Source organism: Primulina eburnea, chromosome 11, assembly GCF_022965805.1.
Source record: "Primulina eburnea isolate SZY01 chromosome 11, ASM2296580v1, whole genome shotgun sequence".
In the NCBI taxonomy this organism is placed as follows: Eukaryota; Viridiplantae; Streptophyta; class Magnoliopsida; order Lamiales; family Gesneriaceae; genus Primulina; species Primulina eburnea.
This window is the reverse complement of record NC_133111.1, coordinates 30,123,337-30,139,199: the sequence shown is the minus strand read 5'-3', so window position 1 is coordinate 30,139,199 and position 15,863 is coordinate 30,123,337.

The following is a 15,863-nucleotide window of genomic DNA, read 5'->3' as shown; positions in this document are numbered from 1 at the left end:
ACCAGTTTTTAGATGATTTGGAAGCAATAAAACAAACTGGTGCATAAGTTTGATCATTCCAACTGACTTTATATGTGTTTCCACAACGTTTGCCAGTTAGTATGATTTCATCAGTTGAAGTTTTGACTGAACATGAGTTTTTGTCAAATTGTACTGAAAATCCACTGTCGCATAACTGACTGATGCTAATCAAGTTATACTTCAGGTTTTCTACTAATAGAACATCTTTTAAAGTAAAGTTAACATGGATAAGATTACCCTTACCCACAGTTCTACCTTTGGAATTGTCCCCGAAACTGATTTTTGGACCACTGTATTTGATCAGTTGAGATAACGCACTTGCATCTCCTGTCATATGTCGCGAACATCCACTGTCCAAATACCATACTGAGTTCTTGTTTGTACCTGTTACCTGCAATCACACACATAATATAACTTGGTACCCATATCTATTCGGGTCCTGAGCTGATTAGTCCCTTAGGAACCCACACTTAGATTAGTCTAACAGAATTTCCAGTAGCTGTATTCCAAATGGTTTATCTCGGCTTTTCTGTGCTTGGTGTGTAGTGTACAGATGATAACATATGTGTTTTAGCTTTATTCAACTGATTGTTCAGTCTATATCTCTTCTGAACTGGCTTGCAGTTATAGGAATTGAAATAGCTATTCGAATAGTTCTTGTGAAACCTCTTTCATGACTGACTTTGTGAATCAGTTGAGAATTTTTTACTATAACCAATCCCATATCTTCTAGCCTTGTTCATATTCTCAGTAGGTTGCTCAATCAGTTTACTGGGCTCAATTTGTTCTTGTACCACTGCTGCTTTGACAAAGTGAATGTATTTCCCTTTGTCTATTTTTAGCTTTGGTTGAGTATCATTTGGATACATTTCTCCTTGAGTGTTGAATCCTAAACCAGTTTTATCAGAAACTGATTTTTTTGAATTATGCATCTCATTCAGTGCAGTACATGACTTGCTCCAAGACTGAATGAGCTCAGTCTGTTTTGAGTTTTCAAGAATCAACTTCTGGATTAATGACTGATTTTTATTTCTCTCTGTTTTTAACTCAGCAATTTCCCTTTTTAGACTCAACCCATCAACTGATTCATCAGTTTTGGTTTTATAGTCTGTGGGATCAATTTGCTTTGCTTTGATTTTTTCAAATGATGATGCAAGCTTTTGATACTCATTTACCATGTCATGTATTGTTAGAATGAGTTCTTCTCGTGTGAAATCATTTGAGCTGAAATCAAATACCTGTTGGTTAGATGATTCTTCTTCTGCATCCTTAGCCATCAAGCACTTGACTTCCTTATCATCACTAGAGCAGCATGAGCTTTCTGGTTCTGACTCCTCACTGTCAGTTTCTGCCCATTTAGATTTGTTTTTCTTCAGCTAAGAGTACCTCATGTTTCTTTCTGAAGGACTTTTTATCTTCCTTAGGTCTTCTTTTGTGCTCTTATGATTTCTTTCTTCTATCAGTTGCGCCTTGACTATCCTTCTTGGGTTTAGGACAATCAACAATAAAGTGACCTGATTTGCCACAGTTGTAGCAGGCATTTGATTCATCTTTGGAGCTGTTCCTTTGATATGGCTTCTGGAAGTTTCCTTGATTCTTTCTCATGAACCTTCCAAATTTTTTGATGAACAATGACATAGCATCACTGCTCAACTGATCAGCAGATTTCTCGACTGAACTGATTGGTTCTGTTCTGACAGCAGCTAGAGCAGTTTTGGCTGCAGGGGTAGATGGTTCTCCTTCTCTGGTCTGCAGCTAAAATTCATAAGCCTTTAAATCAGCAAACAGATCATGAAGTTCAATCTGGTTCAGATCTTTGGACTCCCTGATTGCCATGGTCTTGACATCCCATTCCTTGGGAACACCTCTCATTACCTTCAGTGCAATCTCTTTGTTAGTATACACTTTTCCAAATGCATTTAACTCATTGATGATACTGCTTACTCTTTCATCATACTCTTGCATTGATTCTCCTGCTTTCATTTTAATGTTGTCAAACTTTTGAACAGCAATAGAAATTTTATTTTCTTTGGTTTGATCATTTCCTTCACACAGCTGGATCAGCTTTTCCCAAATTTTTTTGGCTGACTTACACATCTTTATTTTGCTGAAGGTTACTTTGTCCAGCGTTTTGTACAGAATGTCTTTAGCCACATTATAAAAATTTGCTTTTCTTTTATCTTCAGTTGTCCATTCATCTCTGGGCTTTTCTATTCTTTGTGGTGCCCCTTCTGTTATGGCAACTGCTGTATTTGTTTTTAGAATCTTCATGGTTCCCTCAGTTATGACATACCACATATCATCATCTTGTGCAGCTAAATGAGCCTGCATTCTGATTTTCCAATCATCAAATTCTTCCTTGGAGAACATAGGAATTTTGTTGAATGAAGTCATGCTAGCAAGTTTATAGATCAAAAGTATTCAAGAACAAGATTCAACTGTTATGATACCACTTGATAGGATCGATTAACGTATCAAGAGTGTTTAGAAGGGGGGGTTGAATAAACACTCACAATTAAAATTGATCTTTTCGAATTTTGAGTTCAGTTTGATGACAAACTGATTCTCGGAATCTTGCTGGTCAATGACAATCAGTTAAACTAAAGTAGTTGCAGAAAGTAACTGACTGAAAGATAGAATACAAAACTGAAATAAAATACACAATGATTGTTTCTGGATGTTCGGAGATTTCAGTTACTCCTACATCACCCCATCTGTCTCAAGGATATGATTTCCACTAAAAGACTTTGATCGAATACAAGATTTTTACTGACCCACTTCAGTTTGGACTTATCACTGCCAAAAGCTGAAACTCTTAGTATTACAAAATTTTCTCAGTGTATAACTAATCTTAGCACTATCGAATTTAATGATTATTACAAAGTGCTAGTGAGCTCAATTGTAGCCTTGACTGCTACGAATAAACCAAGTAAGAGTGAGCTAAGATTTTGGCAGAGTAACATCAAGCTTGGTCATTGTTTGCTTCATTTATTTGAATCTTTGTATCCATTGATTGCCACTTCATTATTCCTTGGTCATTGTTTGCTTCATTTATTGTAATGCGGCGTCTTAACTGCTTTAGCCGAAATGCGTTGTTCTAACCTGTATTGATAGAGGTGCGACATTTCATATTCAGTTGCAGTCTGCTATGTCTCTTTGTCGGTTGAATGTTCTTTCCCAAGACATGTTTAGTTGAAGGATGCTTAGCTTAAAATCATACGGCTGAATATATCAACTGATCGGTTTCCAACGGATCAGTTTTCTTTATTAGATCTGCTGATTTCAGTTGTTAAGTCCAGTTGCTGAATATAATTGTGCGTATCAATTGGTTGATCAGTTTGTCAAACTCCAGAATTTAGAGTTTGGTTTTCAACAGAAACGATGGAAGAAAAGGAGAAAAATGAGAAGTGAGTAGAAGGGTCTATAATTAAGTTTAAAAACCTTCAAATACACCAAAAACATGTTTTAAAAAAACACTTCTGCACCGAATAGCGCCGCGGCGCCTGTGCTGAGGTGCCAGGGCCTCAAAACCATCCCAACTCACCTTAAATCCAACCTTTTACAATACACTTCAATACCAATGAAATTAGCATCTCAATACACCCTCAATTCATCCAACGCAACCATCAACAAAACTCATTCATCACCATAAACAACAATAACCATAAACATAACTCCAAACAATAACCATAAACAATAACAATATTTAACCATTCCAATAAACATATCCATAACAAATAACCATTAAAATATCTATAACCATACCTTATCACAATAAATTATAAATTACACCATCAACAATACCATGATAAAAGGTCGGGATATTACAGCGCAAGTCTCATAGGTTCACTAGGACTCCTATTTAGCTTAGGACTCTCTTGCTTGAGCCACCACCGAGCACACCTGACCCTCACAGACCCTGGACCATGCCCAGACTCAACCGAAACCAGCCCAAATCTTGAACCAACGTGTGTGGACCCGGACGCTAATCATGTTCTTAATCAACATTGGGACCATTTAATCAATTATAATAAACATGGTCTAAATTTTCTTTTTAAAAAAAAAAAATTGCGGCACATAATGGTATTTAATCTAATATATATCAGTATAAAAGTATAAGTCATGTACAAAAAACATCAAACTTAAACTAAGGTTCAACAACTAAATGTCAAGTGCTGAATCCTATCTACAGCAACGTCAAAGTCCGTAGTCTCCACTCTAATCACGATCTCTCATTATCTCTTCGACCCTGATCTTGTCCCAACTGTTGCCATGCACACATACAAACACGACAACAGCCGGATAACTCCGGTGAGAAATACATCCCATTATATATATCAAAATGTCAATCATACTCGTGACTCCACGTCTCAGACTAGACTCAATCCTAGTCTAGGGATCCCGGTTTCCAGACGTTGGCTTTCCATATCGAATATCAGTAATAGAAGAAACTCCAATTCTATTCAACATCGATATAACCAAACATCCGGTGTCTTGACCTATCCGTCACAGACTCTGGCACTTCCGCCAATTCACTATCTTGTGACAATGTGCAATGTGCCAGTGACGATTCCATCACTATCGGCACCTCTGTCACAAGATTAATCATCTAATACTTGTCTAGTACATGCTTTCTATAAATCAATAGAACAAGCATATCAATTCAATCAATGAACACAATAACAATAAGTATGTGATTTAGGGAAACTCCAGTATATCATACTCGAGTCGTTCTCCCGGTACCACATTGACTTATACCTTTCTTTTATTGCAGTTCTGACGTCGTTCCCGTCTGGAATTCAAAGTCTCTCAACACTCAATCTGGCAATGACAATATCAATATTACCATATCAATATACTGCTCAAATTAATACCAATCTGATCAATCTGGATTTAACTCAAAACCAACGGCATAACGGAACAATCCCGATATCCCGGTCAATACAACATCAGTAGATAATAATTACAATCTATAACCAATATTCCATACAATCTGTAATCAATCAATAATCCAAATCTGTCAGATATCAATCGATATATTCTGAAAGATCATAACAATTCCATAATCAATCTGTTTCTCAATCTGAATTCGATTCTACGATATCTCACATATCAAGAAATTCATATATGAATCCTATCATATTCTGGCAATATCATACTTTCAAGACATAACGAAACTTAGTAAAACTTACGTCCTGTTGTAGCCAGTAACGTGAGGATTACTGTACTGAAATCGAATTGAAAATCGGACGGGCGGATTTCTCGTAAATCATAAATCTAGACGTACGAACTTTAAACTTCTCCCAAGCTTCTTCGGTCGTTCCTTTGCTGATAATTGAAGGAATGAATTGAAAATGTATATATATTGCATGAGAAAGGAACGTGGCTTCGTTTTTGCTCCAACACGTCTCGCGCATATGCGCGACCTCAACTCGCGCATATGCGCGAGACCTACTAGTCTCAGCACATATCATCTCGGCAACTCGCGCATATGCGCGCCCCATCACCGCGCATTTGCGCGAGGTTCTCTAGACTCGGCATTTTTCCTTGCACACACTCGCGCATATGCGCGCACACCCTCCGCGCATATGCGCGAGGTCCTATGCCCCCTTCGCGCATATGCGCGCATCAGTGTCACGCATATGCGCGAGGGGTACTGTTCCTCGCACACATTTCATGTATTTTCTCGCCTTTCTCGGTCCGATCCTTTCCATCCATAATTACAGCAAATTATAAATCAATAATCGAAAATTATGAAATAAAATCCCGGGCATTACATTTCTCCCCCCTAAGATACGATTTTGTCCTCGAACGAAATCACATGCAGTCAAATCATATCATAAGAAGCTATATAACAGAATACTGAATAGAAAACTCATATCAATGAAATAACTCTGGAATCTCTGTCACATATCTGACTCAGTCTCCCAGGTAGCTTCTTCAATGTCATGAAGACTCCATTGGACTTTCACAAGCGGAATTGTCTTCGTTCTTAGCTGTTTTTCCTTTCGATCAAGAATCTGGATCGGTTTCTCGAAATAGCTCAATGTCTCGTCAAGCTCGGCCTTTTCTGGTTGGATGACATGTGAAGCATCAGGCAGGTATTTCCGCAACAACGATACATGAAAGACATCATGTATTCCAGATAGAGAATGCGGTAAGGCTAGTTGATAGGCACGATCTCATATCTTCTCGAGAATTTCGTACGGCCCAATATATCGAGGAGACGACTTCCCTTTCTTGTCAAATCTGACAACTCCCTTGAAAGGTGAAATCTTCAGAAATACTCGGTCTCCTACCTCAAATATCAACGGTTGATGTTGGAATATTTGGCTTTTCTGTCTTGAGCTGCCTTCATTTTCTTCTGAATTAGCTTCACCTTCTCAGTCATATCTCTGATCATATCAGGTCCAATATCAGGAACCTCAGAGATATCATCACAATAGAGAGGGGATCTGCATTTCTTACCGTACCCCTCTTAATTGAGATGAGACAGGAGATCTGAGGTTCCTGATATTGGAAAACTCACAAAAAGGCAATGCATCTTGTCAATTAGTGCTAAAATCAAGCACTACAGCTCTCAGCATATCTTCCAATGTCTGGATAGTCCGCTCTGACTGTCCGTCGGTCTGTGGATGATATGCGGTACTCAGATGTAACTTCGTACCGAGATCCTGCTGCAAACTCTGCCAGAAGTACGAAGTAAACCGAGGATCACGGTCTGAAACAATCGACTTCGGCACTCCGTGCAATCTGACCACTTCTCTGACATAAATATATGTCATCTTGTATGGAATAAAGCATGCAGATTTGGTCAATCGATCAATCACGACCCAAATCGCATCACAACCTCTGGAGGATCTCGGTAACTGCGTCACAAAATCCATGGAAATGTGATCCCATTTCCATTCAGGAATAGACAAACTCTGTAAAAATCCTCCTGGTTTCTTTCTTTCTTCTTTCACCTGTTGGAAATTCAGACACTTGGCTATAAATTCAGTAACATCATATTTCATCTGTTTCCACCAATACTGTGTCTTCAAATCATTATACATTTTTCTGCCACCAGGATGAATACTAAAACGACTGTTGTGTGCTTCTGCTAGTATCCGTTGTCTCGAATCTGAAACATTCGGCACGACAATACGATTATTCACATACAAAAACCCTCACAAAACTGATATTCCGATTGATGTCCAGCTCTGATCATAGCAATCGAATTCTGCACATTCTGATCAACTTTCTGTGCCTCTTTGATTCTCAATATCAGTTCTGGTTCAGCTCGAATAGTACATAATCTCAGAGGCTGACGATCTGTTTCAAAATCTAATCCAGACAAACAACAATCTTCTATCAAATTCGAAAAACAGATCGTCGATAGGGATAAGGAACATACCTTCCTACTCAGTGCATCAGTTGCTGCATTGGATTTTCCTGGATAATACTTGATTTCACAATCAAAATTTTTCATTAAATCAAGCCATCTCCATTGCCTCATATTCAACTCTGATTGTGAAAACATATACTTCAGGCTCTTATGATCAGAATAAATTTCAAATTTCTCACCGTAAAGATAATGTCGCCATTTCTTTAACGCAAAGACGATGGATGCCAATTCAAGATCATGAATTGGGTAACGGGTTTCATGTGGCTTTAGCTGTCTTGAAGCATAAGCAATAACATGTCCTCGCTGCATCAAAACATAACCCAATCCTCGGTGAGATGCATCACAATAAACCACAAAATCACCAGTACCTGACGGGATAGTCAACACCAGAGCACTGGTCAATCTCTTCTTCAACTCCAGAAAACTGGACTCACAGTCTTTTGACCAAAAAAACGGAGCATTCTTTTGAGTCAACTGAGTAATAGGCTTGGCAATACTCGAGAAATCTTTAATAAATCGACGATAATATCCGGCCACACCCATAAAACTGCGAATTTTGGGTACTGAAGTCTGTCTCGGCCAACTGAGCACAGCCTCAACCTTGCTAGGATCAACAGAATTCCAGTCTCCAGATATAATATGACCCAAGAATACAATTTGTCTCAACCAAAACTCGCATTTCGACAGTTTAGCATACAGTTTCTCAGCCCTGAGAATTTTCAACACAGTTCTCAAATGCTCGGCATGTTCAATCATATTCTTCGAATAAATCAATATATCATCAATGAATATAATAACAAAATCATCAAGATATCTCTGAAAGATACGGTTCATCAATCCCATAAATACAGCTGGAGCATTAGTAAGACCGAACAACATGACAATAAATTCATAATGTCCATACCTGGTTCTAAATGCTGTCTTTGAGATATCAGAATCCCTAACTCTCAACTGATGATATCCAGATCTCAGATCGATCTTGGAATATACCAAAGAACCCTACAACTGATCAAACAAATCATCAATACGAGGTAAAGGATATTTGTTCTTTACCTTTGCTTTTTTCAATTGCCGGTAGTCAATGCAGAGTTTCATTGAATCGTCTTTCTTTCTCACAAACAATACTGGAGCACCCCAAGGAGACACACTCGGTCTGATATACCCCTTGGCCAGTAAATCCTCCAACTGTTCTTTCAACTCAATTGGTGCCATTCTGTACGGAGCCCTCGAAATCGGAACTGTACCTGGCATCAATTCAATACTGAAGTCTATCTCTCGAATCGAAGCCAAACCAGGAATCTCATTTGGGAAGACATCAGCAAACTCACATACCACTGGCAAATCCGCCAATGATGGACTCGATTTCAGTAGATCAACTGAATAGATAAGGAATCCATTCGCTCTTTAAGGCAATAATCGAGTCATATTCATAGCAGATATCAAAGGAATTCTAGCTCGAGAACCCTTACCATAAAATTTTCAATCATCATCCATATCAGGTCTGAATCTTACAATCTTGTGGAAACAATCAACAGTAACTCTGTACTTCTTCAACATATCGATACCGATAATACAGTCAAAATCAGACAACCCAAGCACAATACTGTCTAACTCAATTTCATGCTCATCATACTGCAGTATACAAGATTTAACAGAATTCACTGATATCAATCATATCCCCAACGGAGAAGAGACAGACACTACCGCAGACAATGACTCAATAGGCAATGCATGATTCAATGCAAATTGCTCAGATATAAATGTATGTGATGCACCAGTATCTATCAATACATATGCAGGGTAACCAGAAATAAAACAGTTACCTGCAACAACATCGACTGGTGCATCTTGAGCATGTTCCTCAGTGAAAGCGAACACTCTGGCCTGCTGTCTAGGAGGCTGGCTAACTGTCTGGCTTCCTCCTGGCCTCGGCTGTGATTGGGCTGGTGCCGGCTGGAAGGAGTGTACTGCAACTGGTGGCTGTATACCAGTCTGAGCTACTGATCCAGATGACTCGGCACCCTGGGATCTTTGAGAATCTCTCTGGGGACAAACTCTAGCAAAATGTCCCTGCTGTCTACAAATACGACAAGTGCCAAACACTCCTCGGCACTGCTCTATGGAATGCTTTCCTCCACAAGTGCTGCAATAAGGTCCTGTATAACTCTGGCCCTGACCGGTCTGTCTCGAGCCACTAGAACTAGATGAACTGCTTCCAGATCTTTTGAACTGCTTCCCTCTATCTTTCAGAAATTCTTTCTTTCCACTACCACTGCCACTTTCAAATCTGGGAGATGGTGGAGGCATCTGTGGTCTCGGTGCGGGTGGCACAAACGAAGCTCCTCTGTAGAGCCCGTAAATCAGTCTACGTATAAGCCATGCATAATTCTATATTTTTTTTAATTGACTTCATTGCATAATTATTTTAAATGCATTTCTTGAAGTTAATTATTTTATTATTTCAGTTCAGTAGTTTGATTTTTAGCATTTCAGTTATTTCAGTGAGGCCGAACCGGAGTTGGAGTTTAGAGATAAATTTAAGATTTCAGAAAATATTTCCAGCATTTAATTTAACTAGAAAATAAGTTAATTTAAGTTAAAAAGGAGGTTTGAGGATTTATTTTAATTAATTGAGGTTAGTAGAAAATAAATCCCTTTAAGTTCCGATAATTAAAGGATTAATTCGATAAATTAATTAAAGGATTAGTGAGACTTCTAAGGGTTATTAATGTGCTAGATAATCAACATTTCCCTCTCATTTTTAAAAGAAAATTTTCGGCCACCCCTTAGAGTAGTAAACAATTCATTGCCTTATCTCCTTTTACCCTTTCTTTGAATTTATTTAGTAGGATAATCTTATGATTTTGGGAGCACCATTTTATTAATTAATTAGCTTGTTCCTAGTCTAGATTAGCTTGGGGAAAATCGGCCACTACATCACTAGCAAGCACCAACAAATCTTTTGTTATCAAACTAGAATTCAAAATTTAAATTGAGAAGACTTGGCCACCCCTTTCTATCCCTTTTATTGTGGATCTCCCCTCACTATCTAGAACAACCCTCTCCCCTCTCCATCACCGAAAACAGCAGCCCTTTTCAGATCTAGAAACCGTGAGGAATAGCTAGAAATAATAGGGAGAAAATCGAGAACTAGAAGGATCAAGAGAAGCCACTCCGTCTCCGTGCCGCGTCGTCGTCTCTTCATTTCGTTGTTCATTAAAACGAAACCAGGCATGTCTATACTCTTTCTAAACCTCAATCAAGCCATAGTAGTAAATTTTATTACATCAAACTCACGAAATTTCTGCATGAAAACCGAAATATTGACAGCAAAATTCAAGATATTTCTCTGCACAGATTTTTCATTCCTTGTGCTCTTCACGGTTTGCTTGTTAGTGTGTGTTCAGGTGATTGTCTCGACTCCAGGCTCCCAAGGCGACGTCTATGCATGTACTAGGATGCATTAGGACCTCACTTGTTCATTGGTTTAACCCCATGACAGCCGAAACCAAGAAAAAAAAAACAGCAACCCCATTTGTGTCTCTTATGAGTTCGAAAATTCAGAGTTTCTGTCCAAGGGTAAGGATCCGATCTTGGCTGCCCTAAAGGCCTATAGTCATGGTTAGATCCCTTCCCTAGCAAGTCTAAGACGTGACTAAGTCACCCTTTTGGTGGCTTGGTCCATCGTGCATCGGTTTTTAAATGACAGCAAGAACAGCCCCCTCTCGGCCCCTTTGATTTCTTTGTGACAGCACTAGTGTAGTTCGTTTTTGGTGGCATGGTGTGGATCTGGTTTGGCCTATGGCCCTTAGCCACGGTCCATACCACACCCCAAGATGTCTAGGTCGTGCCATGGTCAATCAATGGCCACTGGAACGACGCGAGACGACCAACGACGCAAGAACAGCCCTCCCCTTCTCGGCCCCCTTCATTTGACAGCACATGTACTTCGAGTTGGTGGGTTGGGTGTGGATCTTGGTTGGCCTAGGGCCCTTAGCCACGGTTTACACCTTGCCCCTAGATGTCTAGGTCATGCCATGGTCAAACAAATGACCACTGGAACGACGAGAGACAGCAATCAAAGCAGCACGCTTCCCACGCGCAGAATTGTGCTCGGCTGGGACGATTGGTTTGTTTCATGGTTGGTTCGAATTGTGGCTGGTCTTGTGCCCTTATCCATGGTTCAAATCCTTCCTTGGGATGTTGGTAAGGGTCCCTGGTCGGTGGTGCGAGCCCCAATGGCCGGCAGACTCGAAAACGACGCAAGAAAAGCGCATGCACAGCTGCTGGAATTTGACAGCAAGTTGCTGCGTCGGTTCGGAGGTCCGTTCGAGTTCTTGGTTGGCTTTTAGCCTATGGCCTTGGACTGAACAGTGCCCCATTGAGTTAGGAAGGTCAGGTTTTTGACCGTTCGTGATTCGGATCATTTTTGAGGTCGTACGAGAATTTACGGTGCGATGTGCCAAATTGACTCTCGAAAGATCGTTTCATGTTTTGACCCCCATTTAACCTAGATTTCGACCCTCATAATTTTAGGAGCATAAATTCATAATTTTAAGTGTATTTTAATCATGATGTCACGTCGGTTCAGTGTTGGTTCGGAGTCATGATTAAAATACGGAGTCGTTAAGCGTAATTGTCAAAATTTTCAAACTTTAGTGCATCATTCATCCAAGAAAAATCTATTGCATATTGTTATGGCATATTTAGGTCGCAGCGAGCCTGGGGACGATCCATTCCAGTTGGTAAAAATTACAGGATTTTTCATTATGCCAGTTAAATTATATTACGTGCATAAAAACAGAAAATGATATTTTTGAGATTTATGCGATATGGCTTGTGGTTCATTCACTATGTGGGAGTGATATTTTATACGGTCGCCAGGGACCGCTCAGTTCAGTTTGGTACCATCCGGTCGCCAGTGACCGGTCAGATCAGTTTCAGTTTCAGCCTCCCCGGTAGCCAGTTACCGACCAGTTTCAACTTAGTGCAGTGGCCACAGGCATAAAACATAATCTCAACAGAAAATTTTACCAGTTATTTCAGTACAGGCTCCAAGGAACAAACATTTTTACTGTGATTATCAGTTCAGTTATGCACGTATTATAATTGCTCAGTACAGATTATTTTCAGTATGCCTCATGACATGATATTTTACCCCATGCATATTTTACTTCAGATTTTACTCGTTACCTGCGATATATGCATGCTGAGTCTTTAGGCTCACTAGACTTGATTGTTGTAGGTACTGATGAGGCTAGGGCCGAGGGCGGGGACCAGTGAGCCAGCTTGGGTCGGCAGTAGTGGCACCCGAGGACCTCAGTGCAGCAGTTGTTATTTTATTCCGCAAACAATTTTTATCAGTCATCGGAAAATTTTCAAATTGTTATTGTTGGCAAAACTTTATTTTTCTTCCGCTGCTATTATTTTAAACATTGAACTTGATTCATCAGTCGATTTTATGAATGAGGCCATTTAAGTTCTTTTAAAAAGAAAAATTTTAATTTTCCGCAAATTTTCAAGCAAGGAGTTTTAGAGGGAATTACAATTGGTATCAGAGCGGTGGTTCTGTATAGGGTACACTACTACTGACCGCGAGAAGCTCACGAAGCCACGTCTTCGGTCTGTAAGTTTTACAGTTCAGCATTTTGTTCAGCATTTTATTTAAAGCATGAATTATTTTGTCAGCATGCTTCCAGATTTTCAGTATTTCAGTGTTCAGTTATAATAAATTATGGAATTATGCATGTTAGTTACGTACGGGTTATGTATGGAACAGTATGCCCCCTAGACGTCAAGTAGGACGCCCGAGAGGGGGTGGCGAGCACCGCCGCGAGGACGATGACGACCAGAGACAAGAGAGGCTGACACCTCCACCTCCTCCACCTCCTCCTCCACCGCCCCCACCGGACATGAGTGCCCAGATGCTAGCTGGGATGACACAGTTCTTCGCACAGTTTGCAGGGAACAATGCTGTGGTGACTAGGCCGACAGGGCCCGAGGCTGTTTACGAGCGATTTATGAAAATGCGTCCGAAGGAGTTTTCTGGGACTTCTGACCCCATGATTGCCGAGGGATGGATCAAATCTCTCGAGGTCATCTTCGAGTTTATGGAGCTGGGAGACGCAAACCGAGTCCGATGCTCCACCTATCTGTTCACTGGAGACGCTTGCTTATGGTGGGAAGGAGCTTCGGTAGCCTTGACTTTGGCTAAACTTTCTTGGACCCGCTTTACGGAGGTTTTATACTCCAAGTATTTTGCTGAGGAGGTTCGCACCAGGCTGACCACCGAGTTTATGAGTCTGAGGCAAGGAGATATGACGGTTACGGAGTTTATCCGTAAGTTCGAGAGGAGCTGTTACTTTGTGCCCCTGATAGCGAATGATGCCAGAGCCAAGCTGATGCACTTCATGGTGGGTTTACGGCCGATCTTGCGCCGGGATGTTAGGGTATCCGACCCTGCTACTTATGAGATTGCCGTCTCCAAGGCCTTAGCCGCAGAGCAGGATCTGCGGGATATCGAGAGGGATCGCCAGGGCAAGCGCCCAATCCAAGCACCGCACCGCCCTCCTCCTCATCAGCATCAGCAACAGAATAAGAGGCCTTTTCATGGACCGCCCAGGAACCGAGGCCAGCAGCAGCAGCGGGGACGCCCAGCCCCGAGGACTCAGGAGCACCCATTCTGCCCGAGGTGCTCTCGTCGCCATCCTAGAGCATGTATGGCTGGCTCAGGAAAGTGTTTTAAGTGTTGCAGTACAGACCACATGTTGCTGCAGTGCCCTCAGAGGAATCTGCCTACTCAGGGCAGAGTTTTTGCTCTCCATGCCGCAGAAACCAACCCTGAGACCATGTTGTTGACAGGCACCTTTAAGCTTTAAGTTATCATTGAAATTCCGTGTTTTGACTATCGGGAGTAAGATTTGAACATAGAACCGCGATAGGATTGCATGCTCTACTTAGTATTATTTTCGGGACTTAGTTAGAAGAACTTTGACCTTTGTATGTCTATAAGCTTAGCTCTTGTGATCGTTGGGTTCTGCTTAGTATTCCGAACTTTCAGGGAGAATTTTCATAGCCGGCAAAGCTACCAAGGCCTTGATAGATTCAGGGGCCACTCACTCGTTTATATCAGAGGTCTTTGCAAACTTTCTGAAGATCAAGACCATTGGGCTAGACATAGCCTTTTCAGTAGTGTTGCCGTCAGGCGAGGAGATGGCAGCCACCAATGTTATCCGAGATATAGACCTTGAGCTGCACAGTAAGCTTGTATATGCAGATCTGATTGTGCTACCGATGCCGGAATTTGACATCATCCTAGGGATGGACTGGCTACTGAAGAACAAAGTATTGATAGACTTCCAGCGGAGATCTGTTCTTGTTTGACCGCCTGGAATGGAGCAGTTCTTATTCAAGCCGGACAGGTACTTTTCGTTACCTTGCATTATTCCATATGTTCAGGCTAGGAAACTCATGCATAGAGGGTGTCGAGCATTTCCAGCGACCTTTTTGGCTGTCCCCGAGGAACCCAGCCAGTCCGCCTCAGATGTTCCGATCGTCAGAGATTTCTTAGACGTTTTTCCCGAGGACGTCTCTGGTATGCCACCTGAGAGAGAGGTGGAGTTTTCCATTGAGCTGATGCCAGGTACGGCTCCGATATCCAAAGCGCCGTACCGATTAGCGCCGACAGAGATGGCAGAGCTTAAGAAGTAGATTCAGGAACTTCTAGACAAGGAGTTCATTCGCCCGAGCTTTTCACCATGGGGCGCGCCAGTCTTGTTTGTTAAGAAGAAGGATGGTTCGATGAGGCTTTGCATTGACTATCGAGAGTTGAACAGGGTTACAGTTAAGAACAAATACCCACTGCCGAGGATTGAGGATCTGTTTGACCAGTTGCAGGGAGCTTCGATTTTCTCCAAGATTGATCTGCGTTCTGGTTATCATCAGTTGAGAGTGAGAGATGCTGATGTCTCGAAGACAGCTTTCAGGACTCGTTATGGTCACTACGAGTTCCTTGTGATGCCGTTCGGTCTGACGAATGCGCCAGCGATCTTCATGGATCTCATGAATCGCGTATTTCAGCCGTACCTCGACCAGTTTGTGATACTGTTCATAGATGAAATTCTCGTCTACTCCAAGAGTCGGGAGGATCACAGCAGACATCTGACCACAGTGCTGCAGACCTTGCAGAAGCACAAGTTATTCGCAAAGTTCAGTAAGTGCGAATTCTAGTTAGAGAAGGTGGCGTTCTTGGGCCACATTGTTTCCAGCAGTGGCATTGAGGTAGACCCGGCGAAAGTCGCTACAGTCAGAGATTGGGTTGTGCCTCAGAATGCATCCGAGATCCGCAGTTTTCTTGGGCTAGCAGGATATTACAGAAAATTCATTCAGGGATTCTCCTCCATTGCCGTTCCACTCACAGCACTGACAAAGAAGAATGCGAAGTTTGTGTGGAGCG